A 19,182-nucleotide genomic window follows, 5' to 3' on the forward strand; every position below is an offset into this window, starting at 1 on the left:
ACTAGGCTCGTTGAGCATGAACCCAGCTAGAGGGTGTAGCATTACGATTCCACATCCGCTGATCAGGTATAGCTTGAGGGCCGCAACCGCCGGCCACAGTGCCATGTTCTACACTTAGCAAACAAAGGGTAAAAACTCAGCGTGTTGGAAGCTCTGTAAATCAACAAACATTTAGCCGACAGTTCTGATTTAATCTTAAATGCCCAAGCGCGTATTAACACTTGCCCTCTTCTAACCTTACACGATCCTCTCAATTTGCCATTACTCCTCACACTGTCTGTTCCTTCCTATTGCTCCATTTTCCTGTATTTATCGATTTTTTTTATCGTGATTGGCTATGTACTCCACACATTCTGTTGAAACAATTGTTAAATTCTTTCTTTTTCTTGGTTTCTCTATCTCTTTCCATCAGTAACACCTCTTGAAGTACTATTACCATGTAGTAACTTTATAATATTTGTTTATTTAATGTAAACTGTTGTATAGACGCTGTGTTATTTTCTTAGTTAACTTAATGTTTACCCTGTATGCTTCTTTTTATTTATTTACTGTTCAGTTTTTTATCTTATAATTTGAACTAGCACACTACTGTCAAATATGACATTTACTGGACGTTTGTGTTTCGGTCTAGGTTAGTAACATAATTTCCAACTTTGTATACAAACATTGTAACTTCTTTGGCGACGATAGTCAGTTAAAGTTTGATGATAGCCATGTAAACCGAAAACCGGTAAAGTTGAATAAATGAATATTGTGGAATATAAAACAATATAGTACTTTTTACATATTACCGTACAGACGTTGGAAGAGCGCCGATAATATTGTCAGACTTTATTCGAGAATTTTTGTTAAATTCTAGGAGGCAGGATACCTGCATGATGAAGTCATAGAAAAAGTAGATATGTTTGTTCACTTATGAGAACTGAGAACAACAATCGGATGGGCGGTTAAAGAATTAAACAGTAGGCTAAAAATAGCTTGGTGTTAATTCGGGAAACTGAATGCTATATTCAGAAGTAAATTCCCATTGTGCCTTAAAAGGAAAGTCTATTAACGAGTGTATGCTGACAGTACTGTATAGAGCTCGTGGTCTCACGGTTGGCGGGCACGGTAGCTCAACGTGTTCTGTCAGAGGTCTATCAGCAATTAATATCATACCAACTTATCTGTGTGAAATATGTTGTTGTTGTGGTCTTCAGTCCTGAGACTGGTTTGATGCAGCTCTCCATGCTACTCTATGCTGTGCAAGCTTCTTCATCTCTCAGTACGTACTACAGCCTACATCCTTCTGAATGTGCTTAGTGTATTCATCTCTTGGTCTCCCTCTACGATTTTTACCCTCCACTCTGCCTTCCAATGCTAAATTTGTGATCCCTTGATGCCTCAGAACATGTCCTACCAACCGATCCCTTCTTCTTGTCAAGTTGTGCCACAAACTCCTCTCCAATTCTATCCAATACCTCCTCATTAGTTATGTGATCTACCCATCTAATCTTCAACATTCTTCTGTAGCACCACATTTCGAAAGCTTCTATTCTCTTCTTGTCCAAACTATTTATCGTCCATGTTTCACTTCCATACATGGCTACACTCCATACAAATACTTTCAGAAACAATTTCCTGACACTTAAATCTATACTCGATGTTAACAAATTTCTCTTCTTTAGAAACGATTTCTTTGCCATTGCCAGTCTACATTTTACATCCTCTCTACTTCGACCATCATCAGTTATTTTGCTCCCCAAATAGCAAAACTCCTTTACTACTTTAAGTGTCTTATTTCCTAATCTAATTCCCTCAGCATAACCGACTTAATTCGTCTACATTCCATTATCCTCGTTTCGCTTTTGTTGATGTTCATCTTATATCCTCTTTTCAAGACACTGTCCATTCCGTTCAACTGCTTTTCCAAGTCCTTTGCTGTCTCTGACAGAATTACAATGTCATCGGCGAACCTCAAAGTTTCTATTTGTTCTCCATGGATTTTAATACCTACTCCGAATTTTTCTTTTGTTTCCTTTACTGCTTGCTCAATATTCAGATTGAATAACATCGGGGAGAGGCTACAACCCTGTCTCACTCCCTTCTCAACCACTGCTTCCCTTTCATGTCCCTCGACTCTTATAACTGCCATCTGGTTTCTGTACAAATTGTAAATAGCCTCTCGCTCCCTGTATTTTACCCCCACCACCTTCAGAAATATAATATTTTAAAAACTGACATTTCGCAAACGACTAAAGGAAAAAAAATGTTGAACATAACGAATGGAGAGAAGAGAAAACGGGAGTGATATTGAGTGTAAACAAAATGAAATAGTTGGGTGATCTAATGGAAGTTGGACTGACGATATAAAGAAACACGCAGGACGAACTTGGATGGGAAGTTAATGGCGAAGTCTGATGAATCTGGAAATTCTATTATTCTGATAAAATATAACGGAAGCTGTAGTACTAACATATTCATTTTACCGTAAATTAATTAATAGCTTGTTTTTTCAAGTGACGTCTGTACAGATTTCGTTGAAGTTCAGTCAAAAGCTTTCTCAAATATATAAATACATGGAGAAACTGAAATTCATGCTCCTTATCGCGTTTTATATGTTTGTTCACGACTTGCGCATGGTCCATTGTGCGGAATGCACTTGTAAAGCTACCTTTCAAAAACGTTTTTCCTATTCGACTGTTATTCGTTTCAGAGAAATCTGTCACGTAATATGTAAGAAAGTGACAATTTACTTTGGAAGTGATTCACACTTGTTACATTTGAAACAGCAACAACATTAACTCAGAGTTCAAAACAGTCAATGGATCAGTCTAGATTTTCTCATATACTGGTTTTAGGGCTGTAGACTATAGCCCAGTATTACTACAAGAATGTGCAAAACGAACGTATAAGTAACTGTACATACTGACTGGATTTCTGGCCAACAAGTGTTTGCCTTTGAATTTTGAAATTTTCCCGCGTGAACTGAATGTTCAAGAAATTGGGGCTTGAGGCGCTCGTCGTCAACAACCCATCACAATATTTCGATTTGTAGCAAACATTTATGACTCAACGTCTAAGACTTAATTGTACGGCAGCAAGTTTTCTAATGTTTTAAAAAAATCTGAGGACAATTTACAACTCACTTTTGTTCCTCTTCCTCTTACAGTATCCTGACGAGAGGATTCCGTGTACAGAGTGTTCGGCCTTGTAGATGGGGGGTTAGAAGATAATATTTTGAATTGGAATACATGTCCGAAAAGTACCATTCCAGTGTTCAAGCATGCTGGCAACACGACCACGTTTACAAGTAATTGATTAGCGTGACCCAGTACGTCACTTGTTTTACGGTTCCACTCGTTAATAGCCAAAGAAATTGATCGTGTATTTGTTGATTGGTTCTTTTCAACGTGGTGCAGCACGACCTCTTCCAATTTGGGTGTGCGGCATATTCTTGGAACACCACAGCCACGGCCGCTGACGGTGAAACTTGCCTTTCTCGAAGCCGTTGCGCATTTGTGGCGAAAAGTGTATGGGATGGAGTCGGACGTTGTGGAGAACGATCTTGATGAAGATGACGAGGTGCTCTTCCATTGCCGTCAGTTTTGCCATTCAGAAGGATTATGTCGGTGTGTTCTGCAATCGTGCACTCAAAAATATTGCTCTAATACTCACAGACACGTGAGTGAGGCTCGAACCACGTCAAAGAGGTAGGATACACGTCAAATGACAACAGCCGACCCAACGTGAACACACCCACCACGACTCCCCTGTTGCATACATACCTAGCAAAAATGTTCTCAAACAGCTGTAGCATGGAAATCGTACGTTTCTGGGCATGGGTTCGTATCCAAAATAAGAGGGCTGTTCGGAAAGTAAGTTGCGATCGGTCGGGAAATGGAAACCACTGCGATAAATCAAAAATGTTTTATTTGCAATAGTTAGCTACACTTTAAAGCTGCGTTCCTACGTAGCCGCCACTCCGACTTAGGCATCTGTCGGAGCGTTGTACTAACTTTCTAATACCCTCGTCACAGAAGGCAGCCGTCTGCGCTCGTCTACAGCTCGTTGTCTGTGCCAAAACGTGATCCTCATAGCTAGTGGTTCATTTGAGCAGAGCTGAAACTCGGGAAGACCAGATTATGGGCTGTATTGTGGATGATCAAACACATCCCATAGAAAACGCTGCAGGAGGATGTATATTGCCCCTGCAGAGTGCGGCCGAGAATTGTCATGAAGAACGAAACGCCTGACAGTTATGTAATGTGGGCTGCAGGACACCAGGCGAAATCTCTCACCAGGTCCTCATACTTGGCGGCAGACATTATTTTCTATGCATCTTTACGTGCTCACTGTACTCTCAGAATTGGAAGGAGCGACGTGCTGCGATCGATGGCCATACTAGAGACACTACCAAACACATCTGTGTAAAATTTCATCGGATTTTTACTGTGGTTTCCATTTCGTCACCGATCGGAACTTTCTTTCCGAATGGCCTTCGTATTACGTACTCGCTCCCCTCTACAAGTCCTAGAATGTTATAACGGGAATTTCCGAACACCGTGTATTTTGTTAGCGTAATTTTATGCTGAAGTAAGAATAAGATGCTTTGTTGTGTCTAGACAAGACAGCCTAGACACAATGAGAGGAAGCTGAAAGGCACGCGCTAAGCTAAAGCAGGATGGCGTGAGGTCTGCAACAGGATACGTAATGAATGCTATAAAGAAAAGTACGTAGCTTCTGGAATACTTAACTTTAATCCATCCTTTTGGTACATCTGGAGATTGTGGCGATAGAAGTGAGACTCTTTAGATACGTGCAATGTTACTAATGGCGCCTTGCTAGGTCGTAGCCATTGACTGAGCTGAAGGCTATTCTAACTATCTGCTCGGCAAAGGAGCAAGGCTTCGTCAGTGCAGTCGCTAGCAAAGTCGTCCGTACAACTGGGACGAATGCTAGTCCATATCTCGAGACCTGCCTTGTGGTGGCGCTCGGTCTGCGATCCCTGACAGTGGCGACACGCGGGTCCGACATGTACTAATGGACCGCGGTCGATCTAAGGCTACCACCTAGCAAGTGTGGTGTCTGGCGGTGACACCACATGCTTAAAATGCATTATATTTTGTTTAGGAAAGGTGTAGTTAGTATCATACTCCACTAATCAAAAATATTTTATGTATTTTCCAGCCTATTAAATTAGCTGACGGTAGTCGACCTGTTGACGCAACAATCGCGCTCCATAAGCGCGCCATCATTTCCAAATTGCAGAGGACATTATTCCAGCCTGCAGTTATAATTTGAACAAAATCCGATCATAATTATTATTTTAAAGCAACGCTGAGTTTTTACATTAACTGTAACAATTACACAGTCTGGTATCACCGTGTTTACTGTTTTCCAACTACGACATCTGCCTGTGATAATCTGAACGTTCCGATGAGAAAAGTTATGTTATGGCACTACAGATAAACTTAGGTCATGCCTTTGCATTCAATAGCAAACATTTTCCTCCCCTTCCCCCTCCCCCCCTTTTTCAGAAGTTTAATGTTCAGACATTTGACCTTTGAAGGATGTACTGTCACGTAAAAGGAGAATAATTACAGACCGAGCAGCTGCCTGTCATCATCAGGTGAGACATCTAAGACTGACGAAGACGACTCGATCTAATCTTATTGTACCGCTCTTGACGGCCTCTTGATTGTACAGGCTAAGTGCGTGGTACTGATCCTGCGTTTCCCAACTTTCTGTGTTTCCGTCATTGTCTCATCGTTTGTGTTTATCCTGTCTGTTTTTGAGCATTTTTCATGGAAAAGTTTTGGTGTGCTTCGCTACAGTAGTGGATTATTACCAGGTCGGGCCACCGCCTGGTGCCCCGTCTATGTGTCTGGTTACACTGATTTGAAACGAACTTGTTTTCTGTCAGTGATTTTTCGTAGAACTGTCGAGCAGTTGTAACACCTGTTTTTGACCTATTTTGAATCTGTATCGATATTTCTGTGTCATTTTGTAGTATTGTTTATGTACATTGTTGTATCTGTCATGGAAATTCTTTGACTATGTATACATGTTTGTTATGTGAATTTTTGACCGAAGTTGTTTAAATTACGCTTGTGAATTTAAATAACTACTGAAATGATTGTTATGGAATATACTATAAATGACTTGGTTCGTAATTGGGGAACACAGTGTTAAATGTCAAAGATGTGGGGAAGCCCCACAGCTACGGAAGTAGCCTGGCGGAGTGGAAAAGATGTGGTTGGCGCGCAAGTGGCAACTCGTCCTTTGTGGCGAGTAAGGAGCCTGCGCTGAGAAGTGCTGTGGCTCACAACTCGCTAGCAGCAGAGGATCATAGTGGCTCATATTCTTGGAGTTTAGAGGCCAGAAGAGCTTAAGGACGATATTTAAGGGCTTCTGATGCTGAATTTGGTGATACCATTATCATGGTATGGTTTTTGGCCCTATAAAAACATTATTTCGACGCCAAGAAGATCAGTAATAGGGCGATGCCAACAATTCTGCCATGACTGCATCGCCGCCACGTTAACAGCCACTGAAAATTGCGCCACCAGTTCAACCAGCCTTCCACTAAATTGTTTTGTATTTGGCACCCTATAAGTGGACCACATATTTATGAACTCTGCTTGATTTTAATAATAATCGTGGTGTTGCTAAAAACTCTGTCTTTCACCCGTGACTACCCCAAATCACAAACGTGGACAGGATTCCTACCCTAGTGAATTTAATGTTCAAATGTGTGTGAAATCTTATGGGACTTAACTGCTAAGGTCATCAGTCCCTAAGCTTACACACTACCTAACCTAAATTATCCTAAGGACAAACACACACACCCATGCCCAAGGGAGGACTTGAACCTCCGCTGGGACCAGCCGCACAGTCTATAACTGCAGCGCCTTAGACCGCGCGGCAGTGAATTTAATTCCGAGTGTCCTAATTTATTATGAGAAATTGGCCGAATTTGAATTTAGAGTTGTGTTGTCATTTGCACAGCCAATTATAATTCTGAGTAGGTCCAAAGACTGCTTATGAAATCACATTTGATATTTAAAGAGTTATAGTTCGTTGTGCTTTACAAAACTAATAATTAATGATGATAACACTTACTTTTTCTCATACATACTGGAGTAGTTTTGTTAATGAGTGTGGTTCTTCAAACCACGAAAGTTTAAGGGTCCTCATGGACCAGCCTAGTTGTTTAACGAAGCAATGCAAAGTTTCCTTCAGAGTCAGTGTAGTCAGATTGTCATTCTGTTTAGTTGATTCAAACCAAGTTTAAGAAAGAACTGTTTACTGTGTTATCTATTCTAATGCTAGTTGGCTAATGCATAGGCATAGAGGCCCTGTATTATTAGGCAATGAAGTTATTGATTATGATCATTAGTAGACCCCCTGATTTAAATTCAGAATCATTTTAAGTATTTTCCCAGTTCAGTATTGCTACTAGTTTCGTGTGTGTCGGTATTTGGTTTTATAAACAGTTGCACCTAGTTCATTTAAGGTACGTGTTGCTGAGAGTCATATGTTGATGTTTACTGTCTCTTTGGCCATTTGCTTATCTGACGTACTAGTTTGTAGCACAGATATCTGCAAGATTAGGTTACTGTGTTGTAGTGTGAACAGATATAAGGAAAGAATTTATTGTGTGTGTGTCAAGGAAGGTAAGATTTGCCTTAGCACTGCCACAGGTTTCATCATTTTGCTTGACCCAAGAATGTCTAATTAGGCTGGCGACCTGTTTTAATATGTAATGTTAAAACTTGCTTTTGTGCTGGAAGAACGTCTGTTCCTGACCCACTATTGTTTATACTCTGCTGGAGGGTTCCGGAAACGACTCCCAGTTTGACTGCTCTGTTTCCATTAGGTTATCTCACAGTCACATCTCAAAAATTCCTCGCACGGGTATATCGCTAGCATCGATTGCCGTTCAGGGTTGTCGGTGGTACCGTTACACACTGTGTGAGCGCGTCTACGTGACTACTGTCGTATTTTAACATTTGCGAGGAAGAATGCCTTAGCCACTAAAAGTGCAAGCAGCAACACCATTCAAAGTAGAAGCACGTAGCCTCGTGATTCTGTGACAAGATGTAATAAAGCTGAATACCAATTATGTCAAAGGTGCTAAAATGGAGTTCTCCATTTAACACCAGAAAGTAAAAAAAACGGATGAAAACTAAAATATGGTAGAATACGAACAATATACTTACAACGCATTCATATCGAGCAGTTCACACACAAGTATCCACAGAACTCTATGCGACGAAACGAACGTCTGTTTTATGTGAAGCGAAATCACATATGGAATTATTTACTTCAACAAATATTATGGGTGCAAACAAACATAAATTAGAATACAAGCATCATATTCACATCGCAATTCAGAGAGTGCGTTCCACACAAGATGTCGTAATCAGGAATCCACCACGATGAAAACAGCTACCGTGTCATGTCATGTCAGGTGATATTTAGGTTTTGCATTCGCTAAGGTACGTTTTGGGGTGTAAGGTACAGTGAAGCGACTCTAACAGCCTCTCCTGTACAAATGTCAACCTCACCTACCCGAGTTGCAGCTAAGGATTGCTGCACGGTACACCCTGTTATTGCTAACGAGGCTCTGACGACCGAGTGTTTCCCGGGATAAGGAAACGCCCCCTATCAAGTGCCAACGGTCTCAAAGAGAGCGGATGAGCGGATAGAGGCAGGGCACTCTCTTGTCCTTGGAGTGAGAAATTGCTCCTAAAGGCGGAAGAACTTCACAGTCAACGGCATAGGATGGAGAAGGCAACGGGAAACCACTCCATTAAAGATCACTCAAGATATCCCAAGAATCAGTAGCGCACCATGCCAGAATCTTCTGTTAAACATAAATCCGGAGTAATAGTCCCCCAATCGGATCTCCGGGTGGGGACAATGGAAGGTCAGGCAAAGTTGAAGAATACACTAAAAATAGCAACATGGAATGTAAGAACACTCCTCCAATGCGGGAAATTAGAGAACCTCAAACTAGAGATGGACAGAATGGGAACAGACATAATAGGAATATCTGAGATGCGATGGCCTGAACCAGGAGACTTCAGATCAGGAAATTATCGTATCATTCATACAGGTACTAACCAAGGAACAACTGGAATCGGTGGAGTTGGAATAATTCTAAAAGGAAAACTCGGGAATCTAGTCACAGGATATGTGCAATTTAACTCTAGGATAATACTAGTCAAAATTGGAACCAAACCAAAGAACACGGTAATAGTACAAGTCTATATGCCGACATCGGCAGAAGAAGACGATGTAATAGAAACAGTGTATGAAGACATCAACAAAGTTATAAATTATGTTAAAGGTGAAGAGAACTTAATTATAATGGGAGATTGGAATGCTAGTGTTGGAGAAGAGAAAGTTGACGGAATTGTAGGGAAATATGGTCTAGGAGATAGAAACGAAAGAGGAAGCCGGCTAATTGAATTTTGTGCCAAAAACAAGTTGGTCATAGCGAACTCCCTTTTCAACCACCATAAAAGAAGAAGGTACACGTGGAAAGCCCCAGGAGATACTAGAAGACACCAAATCGACTATATATTAGTAAAATCGCGTTTTAAAAACCAAATCAAGGATTGCAGAAGCTACCCGTCTGCGGATATTAATAGCGATCACAACCTTGTAATGATGAAATGCTTACTCAAACTCAAGCGATTAGAGAGAAAAACGAACAAAGTATGGAACAGAGATAACCTAAAGTCTGAAGAACTAGTGATCCCTTATGCACGGAAAACTGATGAGATGGCATCAAACATTATTCCCGGGAGTACTAACGAGGAGTGGAAACAAATCAAAGAAGGCATACATAAAGCAGCAGAAGAATTTATTGGGAAAGCCAAACCTGTAAACAGGAAAGAGTGGATAACACCTGAAATAATTTGTCTAATGGAAGAAAGAAGACTATACAAAAATGCCTCTGACGAGCAAAGCGAAAACAAATATAGAAAGCTTAGAAACCAAATAAACAGAGAATCTAGGAAAGCAAAAGAAAATTACCTCAACAGCATTTGTAAAGAGGTGGAGGAAAACATGGTTAAAGGAAAAACTGACTTGGCCTACAGAACAATAAAACAAAACTTTGCTAAACGGAAAGTAAAATCTTCAGGAACTATAAAGAACAAAGAGGGCAAGGTACTATTTGGATATGACACGCTGAAGAGATGGCAAGAATACATTGAAGAGCTATATCAAGGAGACCCTCTAACAGATAATATGATAGAATTAAGCGAAGAAGTAGAGAAAGAAGAACTAGGGGACACAATTCTGAAAGATGAATTTGAAAAAGCACTAAAAGAACTACCAGATAAGAAAGCGGCAGGTGTTGATGATATACCTTCTGAACTAATTAAGAAATCAGGAGACAAAATGAAAGCTACATTACTGCAACTCATACAGAAAATATACAAAACAGGTGAAGTTCCTGAAGACTATCAGAAATGCATCATAGTCCCCATACCTAAGAAAGCATCTACTATGGACTGTGAAAACCATCGAACACTCAGTCTTCTTTCACACGCATCAAAAATTCTAATAAGAATAATTTTGAAAAGAGTTGAAAACCAATTGAATAGCACTCTAAGTGAAGACCAATTCGGTTTTAGAAGCGGTGTAGGGACGAGGGAAGCAATCTTATCTTTAAGACTAATAATTGAGAAACAAATTTCCAAAAACAAACAAGTATTTATAGCCTTCGTAGACCTCGAAAAGGCATTTGACAATGTTGTATGGCCAGAAATGTTTAGAATTCTGAAGAAGGCTGGTCTGAAATATAATGATAGAAGGATAATCTTTAAAATATACCAAAATGAAACAGCCTTAGTTAAGAAGGAAAACAAAGAAGAAACAGCAAAAATAAGGAAAGGAGTGAGACAGGGATGCCCACTATCTCCAGTAATTTTCAACGCATATATCCAAGAAGCAATAGACAAAATAAGAGAGAATATTGAAGTAGGAATAAAACTTAACGGAATGAAAATAGATATGTTGCGATATGCAGATGATATCGCCATAATTACAGAAAGGAAAGAAGATTTAGAAGCCGCACTCAATGAAATGGAAAACACCTTAAAAGAACAGTATGGAATGAAAATAAATAAGAAAAAGACTAAAGTGATGGTGAGTGGCGCCCTGAACTACAATGAACCCATACGAATAACAATAAAGGGAGAGAAACTAGGGCAGGTTACAGAATTTAACTACTTAGGTAGCAAAATAACAGCAGATGGAAGGAGCAAAAGTGACATTAAAAACAGAATACAACTTGCCAAAATAGCATTCAATGGAAAAAGAAACTTACTGACGAGTAGAAATGTTAGTTTAGACGTAAGAAAGAGAGTCATGAAAACCTATGTGTGGAGTACAGCCCTTTACGGATGTGAAACTTGGACTAGCGGAAAAGAAGAAAAGAGAAGATTAGAGGCATTCGAAATGTGGTGCTACCGGAGAATGGAAAAAATCAGCTGGCGAGACAAGGCTACAAACGAAGATGTCCTCAGAAGAGTGAAAGAAAACAGATCTCTTTGGCGAAATATACAGAAAAGAAGAATAACCTTCATAGGTCACATTTTACGGCATAACAATTTCATTAAGAGAATATTAGAAGGAATCATTGAAGGAAGAACTCGCCGAGGACGACCTAGATTAAGCTACATTCAACAAGTAATAAATGACATCGGGTGCCAGACCTATGCAGATATGAAGAAGAAAGTTGACAAAAGAACGGAATGGCGTGCTGCTGCCAACCAACCTGTGGGTTGATAACCGAAGAAGAAGAAGAAGGTACGTTTGCTGTATTTACGCATGATAATGGCCACCTGGTCGACATGCCAATTTTGGGTTTTACAGCTAAATAATGTTAAAGTCAAAATACAAGCACGACATCATTTCCAAAATTTTTCGTGACTGTGAACTCCAGCTACGAGAAGTTAATCTTAGTCCCAAATACAAGCACGACATCATTTCCAAAATTGTTCGTGACTGTGAACTCCAGCTACGAGGAGTTAATCTTAGTTTTACATTGAGATTTCACGAATATATTACATTGGAAGGTCACAGTCCTATCGGTTTGCCGGCCGTTGTGGCCGAGCGGTTTTAGGCCCTCCAGTCCGGAACCGCGCTGCTGCTATGGTCGCAGGTTCGAATCCTGCCTCGGTCATGGATATGTGTGATGTCTTTAGGTTAGTTAGGATTAAGTAGTTTTAAGTCTAGGGGACTGATGACCTCAGATGTTAAGTCCCATAGTGCCCAGAGCCATCTGAACCATTTGAACCTATCGGTTTCGAGGCGTGTACTTTGTAGGTAGTAAATGAAAAACATTATCATCTAAATCTCGTATTTCGAATTAAAAGTAGGGATTTTTGCCCCATATTTTCTCGTATTCAAAATTCATTGTCACTCCACGAGGAGCGCTGCCATCGCTCTCTTTCCGCATCGTAACATAGGCCTTGCACTTCTTACATTTTGGCGTTCTGTGCTCGTCGCAGTTATCGGCGAACTCTGTCGTCTTCGATTTTAGTAAGTTGTGGAAATGATAGCGTTCCACGCATTATCTAACTGTAAGCCTCTGTCACGGTTCATCAGATTTTCGGCCATGCGTATTTCGAGGTATTTTTAAATAATGGAGTCCTAAAAAGTTGTTGCTGTGGCCCGGATTACTGTTTTACCATACTCCATTTCATTGGACTATTTTGGACTGTTCAGGAAGTAATGAGTCGAGGAGTGGCAACATATTATTAGCAGGAGTCACCAGTAATCGCAGTCAATTCATAGTACGCATTTCCGAAACGGTGCTGCCATAATGAAATACCATCGACCATCCGCTGTCACCCAAACCTTCCACTGGCATAAAATATGTTGTCTTCACCTGTATAGTCTAAAGTTGGTTAGAGTGTGGCTCAATATAATAGACTACATCTGAAAATACGAGGTGGCCAGAGTAAAATTGGTCCAGAACAGATGGTCAAAATGACTCACTTCCGAAAAATGATTGCAAGTCCGACAGGCAGGAGAAATTCTCGTTACAGAAGATATTGGTACATTTTATTACTTTACGAATAATGCAGATTATATAGCTTTATGAGTTTATTACATATTTCAAGTAACCATGCTTTGGATATGGGTATCACGGAATCATCCAAATTTAGAACTTCAGAACCAAACTTTTGTGTCAGTGTATAGCAGGTCCTATGCCGGAGCAGCTGTGACATGCCCTCCTAAAGCATATAATATGCTGTGCGCTGACACTGAGCGTTATCTCCAAGACTGTAAGTTAGCATCCGATGCTGGTAGCAGCCGAAAAACGTAGCACAAAACAATGTAAAAAAAAATCATCAAGCGACCTAGATAACATTATTCATGAAATTCGTAACGATCTCAGAACCATATCAAGTATTTATTTCCTTTATTAATAACACATTTTATTACATCTTACCTACTTTTAGAAGTAGTACTTAGTTAAAATTAATTATCAGGACGTTCATTACATCTACTTTTTCTACAGTTGTCTTGAAGAAATGGATTTTTTTATGTCGTTCTAACAGGTTTGTACTGCGATTATTTGAAGTCGGTTTCCATATTTGTATGAGTGTGACACATAAAAGAAAAATGCAGTATTCATAAAAAAAGTAGAAAAATGAGGCGAAACTAGTCAAAAGATACAGATACAGTGAAAGTGTATTAGCGCCAATGACTTCATGTTATTGTCTAGTCTTCAGTTCGAAAGCCGGTTTGACGCCCTTGTCCACTCTAGTCTAACCTGGTAAAGCCTCTTCATCTCTCAACAGCTTCTCTTTCCTTGGTCTCCCCTTAAAATTATTACCCCCACACTTCCCTCTATTACAAAGCTGACCAGTCCCTGGTGTCTCAGAATGTGTCCAACTAATCGATGCGTTCTTTGAGCCAGGCTGTGCTATAAAAAGCTTTTCTCCTTAATTCAGTGCAGTATCCCTTCACAGATTGCCCGATCTTCCCTTTCCAATATCAGCATTCTGTCCCCAACACTACATTTCAATATCATCTGTTCTATTTTTGTCTGAATTGCTTATCGTTCATGCCTCACTTCCTACAAGTCTACTTCCACGAAAGACTTCCTAAGATTTAGCTTTTATGAACCGTAGAAACTGAGATGATAGTAATCAGTAGAAACAGACAAAAAAATCTAGTAACAGCACAAAGACGTTAATGACGCCACAAGACCACGAAGTGCAAAATGCGTGGTGTCCCCGAGTCAAAATTGCGTTTTAGTAGTTGGTGATCGAGAAACAGGTCACACATTCGGAAGAAACTGGGTGCCAATAGCAATCAGGTCATAGTGATTTACATTTGTATCTATAAATCAATGTTAGCGAATATCGAGATGGATCTTTGTACAAGTCTGCGACCGATTTCTTCTGCTATCCTAATGAGCTACACTAATGCTCCGTCTCTCCTGGCATCGATATTGTAGTCATGTTTAACTCCGACCCTCATTTTCCAGTCGCCCACCTAGTCACGCTCGTTGGTGCACGTGTTAGTATTCAATACAGAGGCACACTTTCGAATCCTAGTGGTGAAGGAAAGCTGACAAAGGGAGAGGTAGCGCTATAAAGTTGAAAGGTGTGTACACGAGGTAAATTAATTCGACTTTTGAAGAAAATATTATATTAAACCAAAGACGGTCAATGTAGTATCGACTGTGTAGTGGCGTCACTGCTCAACAGCGATCGCTGATTCAAGGTGTTATGAGTAATGTGTTATCTCAAGTGTAAAGGCGTGTCGTGTCCGATGTGTGCTGGATATATACTTACTCGCTACGGGAAGTTCAAAAATGTTCAAATGTGCGTGAAATCTTATGGGACTTAACTGCTAAGGTCATCAGTCCCTAAGCTTACACACTACTTAAAATAAATTATCCTAAGGACAAACACACACACCCATGCCCGAGGGAGGACTCGAACCTCCGCCGGGACCAGCCGCACAGCTACGGGTAGTAATAGTCTTTTTTATTTCCAAGAAACTGTGATATCTGCTAACTGTAAGAGAAATCTCAACAGAAGTTCGAAAATATTAAGGTAAAGAAAGTTGTTTTGTTACTAATGCAATGCGCGTATTCAATAAGTGATGATTGAGACAATGTATAGCACTCACATCCTATGATTTTGTAAAGCCAATTTTTAATGTATAACCGGTTAATCGAATGTGTTAATTGTGAACATTATTAATTTTCAAAGAGTCAAAATACAAGTTTTAAACTTAGTGCCAAATCAAGTCAATACCAGTTCCCACGTCCATGTCATTTTTTATTAACTGTTTTTCTCAAGAAGTTATTGTCTCAGTCATATTCGATTTAATTAAAATGTATGCTAAGCATTGGCCTTGCACAATAGCTGTTTGCTAACTGTAAAATTTGAAGTACTAATAAAGAGCAGCGCGAAGAGCATTACATTGCGCAGATAAAGGTAAGAAATTTTATTATTTCACGGATAGAAGTCATTAAGCATAGGGACCATTATTTTCAAATTGATCAAGTTTTGCTTTATTACTAGGGCCAATTTCAAACCAATAATGTTGCATCAGATTCAGTTTTGTGTTATGTAAATTCATGCAGTTTTGGTTTGGTTAAAGGTTATTGACAATTTATATTCTCGCAGCTAAATTAAATTTACATTCTCGCAGTCAGAAAAGACAGTACAGGGCCAAGCGCATAAGCGACGAGATTAATAAAATGTTCACATGCCATTCCCATTCTAAAATTAGTATTTCAGACTACTGTCAGTTACGTTATTTCAATCATATTTCGAACGTACTTGTTCCAAAGTTCTTGCTCACCAAACTGTTATCAAACTTCTGAATTTACAGCCATTTCTCTCCGCCGTGTCTCATGGCGTTCATGTGAAGGCATGTCACACCGTTGATAGTTCAAATGTTTCAAATGGCTCTGAACACTATGATACTTAACATTTGAGGTCATCAGTCCCCTAGAACTTAGAACTACTTAAACCTAACTAACCTAAGGACATCACACACGTTCATGCCTGAGGCAGGATTCGAATCTGCGACCGTAGAGGTCGAGCGGTTCCAGACTGAAGCGCCTAGAATCGCTCGGGCACTACGGCCGGCCACTGCTAATAGTAATCAATGCGTCAGAGGGAGATGTTTAGATCGGCCGGCGCTCTAGTACTGTTTGAGAGATGCAGAGAATAATGCCTTCTGTTCTTCCTTTTCATTCCATACTCATCTCCAGCAACATAAACAAATAACTGCAATGCGCAGTCGACCATTTCAGGCACCTGCACTTTAAAAATACTCACTTGACAATTTATTACAACGATTCGGTAAAATGAATAGACTGATGGGGATGAAAATCAATGAAGATACAATCGCATGAAATGCTACCGTTGAAAGTCTGTCAGAAATTTTTAATCCGCACTGTAATTAATATAGCGCGCTTCATGAAAATTTGTACCAACCAAAACTCGCCCCCCGAATTTCCTTGTTTTCGCGAGTAGCAGTTTATTTTTTGTGTTTGAGTAGGGTAAGTCTCATTCAGACATCCACCGTCACCGATGTTTCCAGCGGTTACATGTGATTTGATATTCTCCACCATAATATTGTTCTCTTAAACATTCAGAACGAGTAACTAATTTATAATAAGGAAGAAAAACGATGACGTGAATCCTGTACTTGAAGGGACCGACTTACCAGATAAAGAGCGGCACGCAGCGGCGACAGCAGCGGTAAGTATCGAGCGGGAACTGCTGCTCACGTCCGGAGAGAACTGAGAAGACAGTCGTCGTTTCCTGGAGTGAAGCAACGTGGGTTACTCACGGTCTCTTCCTGCGCACGAGTGGAGCAGGATGGCTACTTTTACCGGTAGGTGCTCGGCGGAAACTGTCGAAGGCGAGCTAAGGAATTATATAGTAAGTTCTTCCAACACTTAGCCTATAGTCTTGGCCTTGCACTGAGGTGACAAATTCTTCGGAGAGCGAATGCACATATACAGACGGTGGTAGCATCGCGTACACAGGGTATAAAAGGGCAGTGCATTGGCGGAGCTGTCATTTATATTCAGGTGATTCGTGTGAGAAGGTTTCCGACGTGATTATGGTCGCCCGATGGGAGTTAACAGACTCTGAACACGGTATGGTAGTTAAGAGCTAGACGCATGGGACATTCCGTCTTGGATATCGTTAGGGATTTCAATATTTAGAGATCCACAGTGTCAAGACTGTGTCTAGAATACCAGATTTCAGGCATTACCTCTCACCATGGCCAAAGTAGTGGCCGAAAGCTTTCACTTAACGACCGAGGGCAGTGCTGTCTGCGCAGGGTTGTCAGTGCTAACAGACAAGCAACACTGGTTAAATAACCGCAGAAATGAGTGTGGGACGTACGATGAACATTGTAGACAAACAACACTAGTTAAATAGCCTCAGAAATCAATGTGGAACGTACGACGAACGTTATCCCTTAGGACACTGTGGCGAAATTTTGCGTTAAGGGGCTATGGTAGCAGACGGCCGACGCAAGCGCCTTTGCTAACAGCTCGACATCGCCTGCAGCATCCTTCCTGGGCACGTGATGATATAAGTTGGACCCTAGACAGCTATAAAACCGTGGGCTAGTCAGATGAATCCCGATTTCAGTTGGTAAGAGGTGGAGGTAGGGTTCGAGTGGGTCGCAGAGACCATGAAGCCATGGACCCAAGTTGTCAACAAGGCACTGCGCAAGTTGGTAGTGCCTCCATAATGGTGTCAGCTGTGTTTACATGGGATGTACTGGGTCCCCTGGTCCAACTGAACCGATGACTCACTGGAAATGGTTATGTTCAGCTACTTGGAGACCATTTGCAGCCATTTATGGACGTCATGTTCCCAAACAGCGATGTCATTTTTATGAATGACAATGAACCATGTCAGGGCATTGTCGAGAATTCGTGCGAATGATTTGGTCACCCATGTCGCTCGACATGAATCCCAATGAATATTTGTGAGACATAATCGAGAGATCAGTTTGTGCACAAAATCCTGCGTCGGTAACACTTTCACAATTATGGAAGCTAAAGAGGTAGCTTAACATTTCTACAGGGGGCTTTCAACGACTTTTTGAGTCCTTGTCACACCGAGTTACGTCGGGAACAATGAGATCCGACGTGATATTACACTGAAGAGCCAAGAAACTGATACACCTGCCTAATATCGTGTAGGGCCCCGCGAGCACGTAGGAATGGCGCAATATGACGTTTCATGAAGTCGACTAATGTCTGAAGTAGTGCTGGAGGATATTGACACTACGAATCCTGCAGGGCTGTCCATAAATTCGCAAGCGTACGAAGGGGGGGAGATCTCATCTGAACAGCACGTTGCAAGGCATCCCACATGTGCTCAATAATGTTCATATCTGGAGAGTTTGGTGGCCAGCGGAAGTGTTTAAACTCAGAAAAGTGTTTAAACTCAGAAAAGTGTTTAAACTCAGAAAAGTGTTTCTGGAGTCACTCGGTAGCAACTATGGACATGGGAGGTGTCGCATTATCCTGCTGGAATTACCCACGTCCGTCGGAATTCACAATGGACTGAATGGCTGTAGGTGATCAGACGGGATGCTTAGACACGTTTTGCCTGTCAGAGTCGTATCTAGACGTATGAGGGATCCCATATTACTCTAATTGTACACGCCCCACACCATTACAGAGCCTCCACCAGCTTGGACAGTCCCCTGCTGACATGTAGGTCCATGGACTCATGAGGTTGTCTCCATATCCGTACACGTCCATCCCCTTGATACAATTTGAAACGAGGCTCATCCGACCAGGCAACATGTTTCCAGTCATCAACAGTCCAATGTCGGTATTGACGGGCCTAGGTGAGGCGTAAAGCTTTGTGTCCTGCAGTCGACAAGCGTACACGAATAGGCCTTCGGCTACGAAAGCCCATGTCGATGACGTTTCGTTGAATGGTTCGCACGCTGACGCTTGTCGATGGTCCAGTATTGAAATTTACAGCAATTTGTAGAAGGGTTGCACTTCTGTCACGTTGAACGATTCTCTTTAGTCGTCGTTGGTCTCATTTTTGTTGGATATTTTACAGCTGCAGCGATGTCGGAGATTCGATGTTTTAGCGGATTCCTGACATTCACGGTACACTCGTGAAATGGTCGTACAGGAAAATGCCCACT

The 19,182-nt window shown here is 41.0% G+C and overlaps 1 protein-coding gene across 1 annotated transcript in view; it reads right to left on the minus strand.

The window, feature by feature from the left end:
* Positions 1-16,783, minus strand: part of LOC124712130 (probable G-protein coupled receptor Mth-like 3) — a 297,280-nt gene extending 280,497 nt beyond the window's left edge. Inside the window, exon 1 of the mRNA XM_047242429.1 lies at positions 16,711-16,783. The gene's annotated coding sequence lies outside the window, so the exon portion shown is untranslated. The remainder of the gene's footprint in view (positions 1-16,710) is intronic.
* Between the last annotated feature and the right edge of the window lie 2,399 nt (positions 16,784-19,182).

The sequence above is a fragment of the Schistocerca piceifrons genome, chromosome 8 (genome assembly GCF_021461385.2).
Source record: "Schistocerca piceifrons isolate TAMUIC-IGC-003096 chromosome 8, iqSchPice1.1, whole genome shotgun sequence".
Classification (NCBI taxonomy): domain Eukaryota; kingdom Metazoa; phylum Arthropoda; class Insecta; order Orthoptera; family Acrididae; genus Schistocerca; species Schistocerca piceifrons.